This window comes from Arachis ipaensis, chromosome B04 (genome assembly GCF_000816755.2).
Source record: "Arachis ipaensis cultivar K30076 chromosome B04, Araip1.1, whole genome shotgun sequence".
NCBI classification, from domain to species: Eukaryota; Viridiplantae; Streptophyta; class Magnoliopsida; order Fabales; family Fabaceae; genus Arachis; species Arachis ipaensis.
The window spans coordinates 16774610-16783803 of NC_029788.2; the positions used below are offsets into that span (position 1 = coordinate 16774610).

Here is a 9194-nt window from a genome sequence, read left to right on the forward strand (position 1 = left end):
GAACAGTTCTATTCTTTGGAACCACTAACTGAGGACATATTAGAGGATAGCCTCGAACTGTTATCTTCTCCAACTTTATCTTCAGGTTCATCAAATGGATTGTAATGAATAGACATGGAAAAATACCTCCATTAAAATTAAAAGGAGATTCTCACCTCAACAAGCATGTATGAAAGGTAAGCCATCAGTATCATAAGAGCAACCCTAACCTGAGACATGATTAGACATAAAAACATTCCTCAATTTCCCCAATCTGAGAATATAATTAGCTTCCTAAGATTACGGAGGAGAAAAAACCCTAACCTGAGACATGATTGCAGCGAGCAGTGAGGATTACAGCAGAGACGGCTCAGGCAGAGCAGCGAGGACATGAGGCATTGACGAGCCGACGACGACCATCGAGCAGCGACGACAAACAGAGACGGCTCAGGCTGTGCAAGGCAGAGAAGAGGGATTACAGTAGTAGCGGATCCGGCAGCGCAAGATAGAAACGGCAACAGCAGTGCAAGGCAGAGATAGCTCTAGAGGTGCAGGAAGCGACGGTGGCGACTTCTCTCTCCATTGTCGCCTTCTCCATCTTTCTCTTCTTCCTCCTTCGATGGCGGATCTCCCTTTCTCTCGTTCTCTTCGTCATTCTCCGTATCCCTCCCCATCGCCGTGCTCACTTTTTTCAGCACAATGTAGAACCATAGACTTAGTCCCTTTCCTTGCTCGTTCTCGTTTGAGAAATACTTCTATTATTTCCTGATAAGTTGGATTCGTTTTATTTCAAAATCGGTGGAAAACTGGAAACTGGGAAGCAAAGCTAAATAATGTACCAATTATAAGATTTATTTTCGAGAAAGGTATTAAAAATTTTAGGCAACACTTAGGAGACGAAATTTAAAATAAATTTAAAGACAACACTTATAAAATGTAACATATTGACTTTATAATAATTGTTTTATATATTTGATAGAGCAACACTTGTTAAGTGTCTTTTAATTTATTTAAGACATCACTTATAATATGTTGATTAAAAATATGTTGTAATAACTCTATTTATTAGCAATTAGTATAAAGTGTTGTCTATTTTTATTTTAGACAACTCTTTTAAAATGTTGTCTTGAAAATATGTTGCAATAGATAAAAAATATGGTAGTGTTGTAAATAGTTTTAAGAATATTCTCTATTACATAATAAAAAAATAAATAAATTGACCACCTGACTAATTTTAATTGATTATTCCACATCAAACCTAGTTATAAATCTTCAATTATGATTAATTAAAAATTAAAGATGCTTCAGAGAACGACATGCCAAAGTTTTCGTTGTCTTGGTGTCTCAAATAATATACAAGTATTGGTTAAATTATAAGTAGATATTGAAAAGGGGCAGTGTTTCTTGTTTATTTTAATATATGACATTTCTCAACTATTCCAAAATTTATTTCTCCCAAACGAATGTGTTAGATTTGTAAGTGGATCTAGATCTGTAACAATTAGGAGGAAAATAGAAGAAGAAAAAGAATACAAGATTGTATATACGAATGAAGTTATATAAGACGGTATATTGAATTTGAGAAAATTAATGGATATTATAACACTTTATTACACAGAGTTTTACGCTTAAGTCGTAGAACAGAAGTAGTATAACGCTTAAGTCGTAGAACAGAAGTAGTATGATGTTACGGACCTCTTCTCAGTTAAAATATACATATAATAGTGAAAGAGATAATATACTAGCACTACAAAAAAATTATTTTTAGCGGCCATTTATTTTGCTTTTAGCGGCAATAAAAATAGCCGCTAATACATTTACCGGCAATTAGACATTAGCCGTTTTATGCTTCGCCGCTAAAAGGTTTTAGTAGCAATTATAACATTTGTCGGTAAAGATATTTTTAATGGCCGCAAAAAGTATATAACTATTAGCGGTCATTTTTTTGGCAATTTATATGGCCACCAAAAGTAATTCCAAAATTACAATGTTATTTACTTTTAGCGGCCATTACTATTGCCGCCAAAATTTATTTTACCGACAATTTATATGACCACTAAAAATAATTCTAAAATTGTAATGTTATTTACTTTTAGTTACCATTACTATTGCCGCTAAAATCTTAAGATTTTTTTTAGTTATATTATACTCATTTTCTTAGAAATAACGAACTACTTTTTTTTCTAGAATCTCAATTATTTGTGCCACCAATTATTATTATTATTATTATTATGCATAATATAAATATACTAAAATTAATTATTACAAAATGAGATATTTCATTAAACTCAAAATATTGATATACAAATTTCTCTTAAGTGTACACTTGTGAGCAAGTTGCAATGAATCATAAATACAATCATGTCCTGGATCACAAAATAATCAAACAAAATGAAACCCAACATAAAAATGTATTGACCATAGTAATCTGACCATGAACAAGCCTATAAATATAATCCATACTTGTGCTTCTTGGATCTACATAGGATTTTCACTGGCCTTGACTTCTGACAGTTTTCCCTTCCAAACCTTATTAAGGCCTTTATATTCATATCTTCTATCTCGAAAACTTGAACCATGAACCAGATAGCACAAAACCAAGGCTTAGAAGTTATAACAGAAAGCAACCAACTAATGGAGCAAGGAAAATTGAGGAGATTATGTTTGAAGTTGAAGTTTAATGTGACAATATTAAATTTATGAACTTATATAGCAAATATGTTCTACAGATTAAAAGAGAGCGGTCCAAAAAAATGCACTAATGAAATAAAGATGTAAGACAGCAGTTCTTACTTCCTCCCTGGAGAATCCTGTACAACTTGGACTCATACAGCAACTGAGGATGTCTTGTGTTGACATTTTTCTGATTTAGAAGGGCATAGAGCAACAAGTAACAAACATAAAAGACCAAGAAAAACATATCGGCAGCACTCATATATATTCAACATAAACATGTCAACAGTGCCAAGCGTAGTCCGAGTGAGAGACGAGTATTGCATATTACAGAACAGAGAAGAAAAGGAGGAAATGCCTTAATAGAAACTACTGAATCACATCCTGATACCACCCAAGACTCTATACAAATCTTCCCATCTAGTTCAGCTTCTTTGCTCTCACTTTTATCCTAACATTATTTTCTTACTCAAGATTGTCTAATTTTAGATCTTATCAAGGGGACAGAAAGTTCCCAATAAATTGATACAGAACATTTTAAGCTTATATTTGAAATCATGATGGTCTTTCAAGTATTTTAAATATTATTGGATACACAAGATATTGATAACTAGAGACAAATTATGTGTAGGTGCCTGACATCCAAAATTATTTTTCAGAATACAAGAGAAAAAGAGTCAAATTTGAAAAAATAATTAAGTCCTAAAATTAAAATTCAAAACATGATAGGTGCAGATCAAAGACCATAACAAGATTTAAATGCAAAACGAAGACCACATAACTAAGTTCTACTAAAATATATAGTAACAAACACTATGTGATCACATGCTTTATGGGGTAGTGAGATAAACCTACCTCTAAGCCTGGATGCCACACTGTCATTAGACATATAAGGATAAACCAGAAGCTTTTCATTAGGAGTAGCACAATATCCAATTAAGCGAAGTAAATTGCGATGAACTGCCAAACTGATAATCTCCAATTCTGTTCGAAACTGATTCACCAGAACTTTCATTAACATCCTTCAGTCTTTTCACTGCCACCATAGAGCCGTCACCAAGTTTTCCCCTATAAACATTGCCAAAACCTCCAGCCCCAAGTATGTTCTTAGAATTGAAACTATTTGTTGCCTGTTGGAGCTCTCTGAACGTGAAAGTCTTGAGATTTTTCAAGCTGACAATTCCCTCTTCTTTATATTCTACAGTAGAGCAAAAATCATAATTAACTATTCCTCCATACATAGTCTAAGAACTGTTATTTTGTGCTACCTACCACCAATAAATAGGATGGCCTGGTGCTGTCGTTTATGTCTATACCAAAAGATCCCAAAGAGCAAAACCATGAGAGAAGCACAATTAAGACTGACTCCAAGTGCAACTGCTATTTTTCTGAACTTGTGTTTTCCTAAACATGGATGTCAAATAGGTTTAAAATGTTGTATAAATAAAACAAAAGGCACAAGACAGCTAAACATTAAAGATAGGTACCTTGTGATGATGTTTAAAATGTTGTATAAATGAAATCTCAGCATAGGCTCACAGACGATGACTTCAAGAAAAAAGGTTGGATCCAATGCATAAGGCTCCCAACTGCTGGGTTTGCAGCTAGTAGATATATGAAGACATACCTCCACAAGCAAAAAGGTTATTTTTAGGATTCAAACCTGTGACCTAGCAGGCACGTTACAGTTGCACAAAAGTTCCCTCATGATTGACATTAAAAATGCAGGGTAGCAAGAGCAAATTAGTCCCAAACCCAAATTTCACAAACTCCCCAATACATAGCAGCAAGAAACTGACTTCACATGAAATCATGTCTCTCCCAAAACTAGTTTTATATTTTTTATGGCTCAAAAATTGTCAATTGACAATACAAAGCTGACCAATAAACAAACAACAATAACAAAAAAAAGGTACTCAAATTCATTCAATATATATATAAACCAATTGGTAAGCATAACTTACAAACTTAATTGCAACTTCCTCATTAGTTTGAATATTAGTACCTGAAAAGATAAATAAATAACAAAAACGATCATCAACATCATCCCAGAAAAATTAAAAGTAAGAATTTAAACCTTCTTCCAATAACCAATCGTGCAACAATGCCCTTTCCATCCTCCAGTTTCTTCAAAGCTGCACCTGCAAAGAAAGAACTCTTAATGTTAAAACCACCTCTAATCCACAATCTCAGTGAGCAAACCGTGCAATATTAATCATGGCAAGTAATTTACAATATCAGTGACTTCTAATTTAGCAAGAGAAAGAACAAAACATAATTATCACTTCCCATCCAGGCATTGCGAATGGCGTCCCTATTCTTCTGGCGGCCAAATATTGTGAGTATACCTATCATGACCAAAGGCCTTCCCTCAGAGTAAGTCCCATTGGTCTCAAGCAATTGCTTCGAAACAAAACCCTCTTGCTTAGCAGCAGCAAGTTCCATCTCAAGGAAATCGAGCTTCTTGTGCTGTTCCCTAAACAATCACATGATGAAACAAGTACTGAACAAGTTCCAAGCACGAAATGGTTATAAAAATGTATAATACCTCCATTGTCACAATCCATTGATTTGCGCTCTTAGCAGATTGGGTTTATCACTATTAAGCAAGTTCTTACCATCACTATTTGAAGGAGGTAATGCCAATATGGTCTATTACCTAGTGCCTGCAGATTAAGAAATTAAGTTAAGGAATGAAGGTGGGAAAAGGGATTAGGGTGGAAGAGAAAAGTGAATACTACTACTGACACGCAAACCGGCAAGGGTGCTTCCGGTTCATAACAGGGGACTATGATAGACTTTACTTGTAAATATATTTATATACAATCATCTATAATCTGTACACCAACTACTAAATGGAAGGATGCATCGCCTTTGTATAGAACTGTATCCTGCAGGGACAACAGATAGATACCAACCTCAAGTTTCTAAGGTCCTTCAATTGGACCTTTAACTCATGAGTCTTCAAATTAAGAGCTTTTCACGAGGTTGATTACTCTTGTAAGTTGTAACTGTTATGAACCTGAATATTTTGTCCCCCTATTTTCAACATGCCTACTCTTGGCAAAAATAAGTAGTCATTAGCTGAATAATGTTTGATGTAGAACACTTATTATTTTAGTTTATACATGGTTCTTCTCAGAAAGCCTGTATTATATTTTCCAAATATGCTTGTTCAATTCACAGATGGAATTAGAGAAAACAAGAAGAAATTAAAAGCTTGTTCAATTATAAGAGAGTAGAAATGAAGCTTCAGTTGAGGTCAATTTAAAGGGAAGGAGATGACGTGGAGTACATGATTTCACCATAGTTAACTATAGAAACTCCTGTCATGGACCTAAAAAAACCTAAGAGTGCCACTCTACCGCATCAAGTGTCTCACTATCGCTATGCTTCTGCATCATAATATAAATCAAGCAAGACAAATAAATAAATCAAAATTAGAAATTATTGCATTTTTCAACTTGATTCCTTTTTTTTTCCATTGCATCAAATAACACCAATTAAGTTGTTATGTGTTAGTTAAGGGGGTTTAACATTATCTTTCAAAAACAAAATAATTTAGTTTCTTGTATGATTTTCATCAATCTTTCATCAACAGAAAGCAATTGAAAATGAAGACATGGAAACTATATATCATTGTTAGGTTTAACTAATTTTGCCAATCTTAAGCCTCAATATTCGCTAAAAATCAATATTGAAAATTGTATTTATCATGCTAGAAGAGTAGAACATCATATCATATATCATGTATTGGAATTTTACCTTGAAGGAATCACTTTGACATGTCGACTCTTCTACTACGATCCTTCTTCAAAGCATAAAACTTCCTAAACTTCCCCAATACCTTCCTGATAATCTTCCCATACTTTCTGTCACTACCAAGCCCCTTGTTCTTCGACAAACCACCATTTTTATCACTGTTTTCTAATTCCAAAAGCTCCAAACACAACAAAGAACCATTCAGTTGAAACGCCACAACCGTAGATGTGGCAGGCCTTGATGAGCTCGGTGTAAAACGGGTAAAACAAAATTGCAATATGAAAAGTGCAACGCTCGAGGAACAGAATTACTTGCGTGCTAAGAAACCTAAAAGGTATTGATAAAGATAAACAAAAGGGAAGAGGAAAGCCAAGAAACAGCATAACTAGCCCCTGACTCATCCTGCGAAGCCAAAGCTGGCCGGAGAATATATATATATATATATACATACATATACAGATATCACAAAATACTCAAAACTCAAGATAAGGTCCTAGCTCTCCCTTAACCTCTATGAGGAACAAAATAAACAAGTTTCTTGAAGAGCAAGCTAAGTACATAGGTACATATATATATACAATCATAAGCCCAAAATAACCCAGGGACTACTCAGCTTCAAGATCCAGACGCCTAGCGAGGAGCCTCTCGACCTGCATCTAAAAACAACAACACATCATGGGATGAGAACCGGAGGTTTTCAGCATGGTAAAAGTGCCACGCGTGTAATAAATAAGGTCTTGGAAATGCCAGAGGCAATCCTAGAACTCCGTCGTACAATTGTAAAACTTAATTACTAAACAGAAGCCATAAATAGGGGTAGGTAATCTAGACTTTCTTAAACTCACCCAATTTTAAACCTAACATGACATCAAACCATTTCACCCTTTCCTCCATTCATCTGTCATCCATAATTCAGCAGAAACAAGCAACCAAACAAGTTCACGCACAAGTAATAAGCAGATAGTGCAAGTAGCAAGTATAACAGATAGCAGGAGGTATATATTCAATTTGGCAAACCCAAGAAATGCATAGCAATCAAAACACACAAATGTATATGATGCATGCCTGTCCTATGGCTGATAAGGCTCATCTGTTGGTTATCTAGCCAACCCGACAAGTCTGAAAACCTTAGACTGTCCCCCGTCGCGCATCCCATGAGTCTATGCATAGATTTCATAATCAATTATCATTCAATCACTCAATGGGGGCTATCCATACCCGGGAATTTATACGTGTCCGGTCACCCTTACGACGTAGGGTCAATAGAGTATCGAGTTTCGACTTGGAACACGTGGTGGCAAGCCACGGTTCTTACCCAGGGAAACTCATATCTCAGATATCATCATTCATAAGCCATTTCATTTTCATAATCAATATATAATCATTTATCAAGTCTTGGCGTCAAACTTCTTTAATATTCTCATCTTCTTCACACAAGTCGTCATTTACCCCTTACTTTACCCCCAAGTTATCTTATTTTCCTAGCTTCAATTATCTACTGGACTCAGTACTATATCCTAAGTCTAAAAGTGAAGGAAAATCGAGGTTTAGGAGTGAAAATCTGGTTTAAACAGCCAAAATCCAGTTTGCAGCAAACAGAGGCCATGTGTACGCGTGGAACGAATAGCAAATCACGCGTACGCGTGAGTCATGCGTACGCGTGATCATGCACATTAGCTTCTCACGCACACGCATGGCTTCTCGCGCATGCATCGTTAAAATGCCACGCCACGCGTACGTGTGGATGGGCATTTTTCCAAAATTGGCAGAATACCAGGAAGCTGCTACAAACCAGATTTTAGCACCTGCATCACAGTTTTATATACCAAATTTCCGCCGTCCATAACTTTCTCCAAAAAATTCCGTTTTTCACAAAATTGATATCGTTTAAAAGCTTACAGAACCATCTTTCATTTGAAACAAACCACAATTCCATCCAAAATTTGAGGAGTAAGTTATGGACTTCCAAATTTCACCAAAATTCACTTTTTACCAATTTGCTTCCAAACCTCATTTTCACCAATTTCAAGTTCCTTACCATCAAGACATGCACATTACTAACACACCAAGCCTATTTCATTAACAACCACTTCCAATTTACCTTTCACTATTCCAACAAGCCTTAACCACCAATACATATCAACATGCATCACATATATAAACAACCCCTCATTTACATATATTAACTCTTCACATATACTAACCCTTCATCACATGTATCAACCCTTTATCAACATATGTCAATTAAATTCCATTAACATATATCAACCCTTCATTAATGGTTTCAAGAACACAAATTCAATACCAACAATTCATGCTCATAATTTCTAACACTAGCTCAATTTCAAGATCACACATTCAACAACTTTAACACCTCATAAATTCCAACACATGTTCATCCATAATTTATTCAACAACTTCACAAGACTAATCACTTAATGCAATTAACCAATTCAACTTAACCTATGGTTCTTCTAGCCTAAGTTTTCACAACACCTTAAATGTTAAACGCACGAAACCTAAACCATACCTTGGCCGATCACTTTATTCAATCCAATACAGCCTCACAAGCAAGAACACAGCCCCAAACACTCAAAGAAACCAGCCACAAACTAAGCTTCAATCACCCATAAGCCTTCAAACACTCACTTTTCGCTTCCAATGCATATATATGGACTTAATTTGTACCTAATACACACATATATTACCGATTCATATTTTACCTAATGGATTAAAAATTAAATTTAAGATTTGGGTAACCTTACCGCTCCCACACATGT

At 35.2% G+C, this 9194-nt stretch overlaps 1 long non-coding RNA gene across 1 annotated transcript; it reads right to left on the reverse strand.

Moving 5' to 3' along the window:
- On the reverse strand, positions 3507 to 4488 carry LOC107637636. Its single transcript, XR_001619436.2, has 3 exons — positions 4140 to 4488; positions 3925 to 4056; positions 3507 to 3850 (listed from the first exon to the last, which is right to left on the reverse strand). It is a non-coding gene; the product is annotated as an uncharacterized LOC107637636 (long non-coding RNA).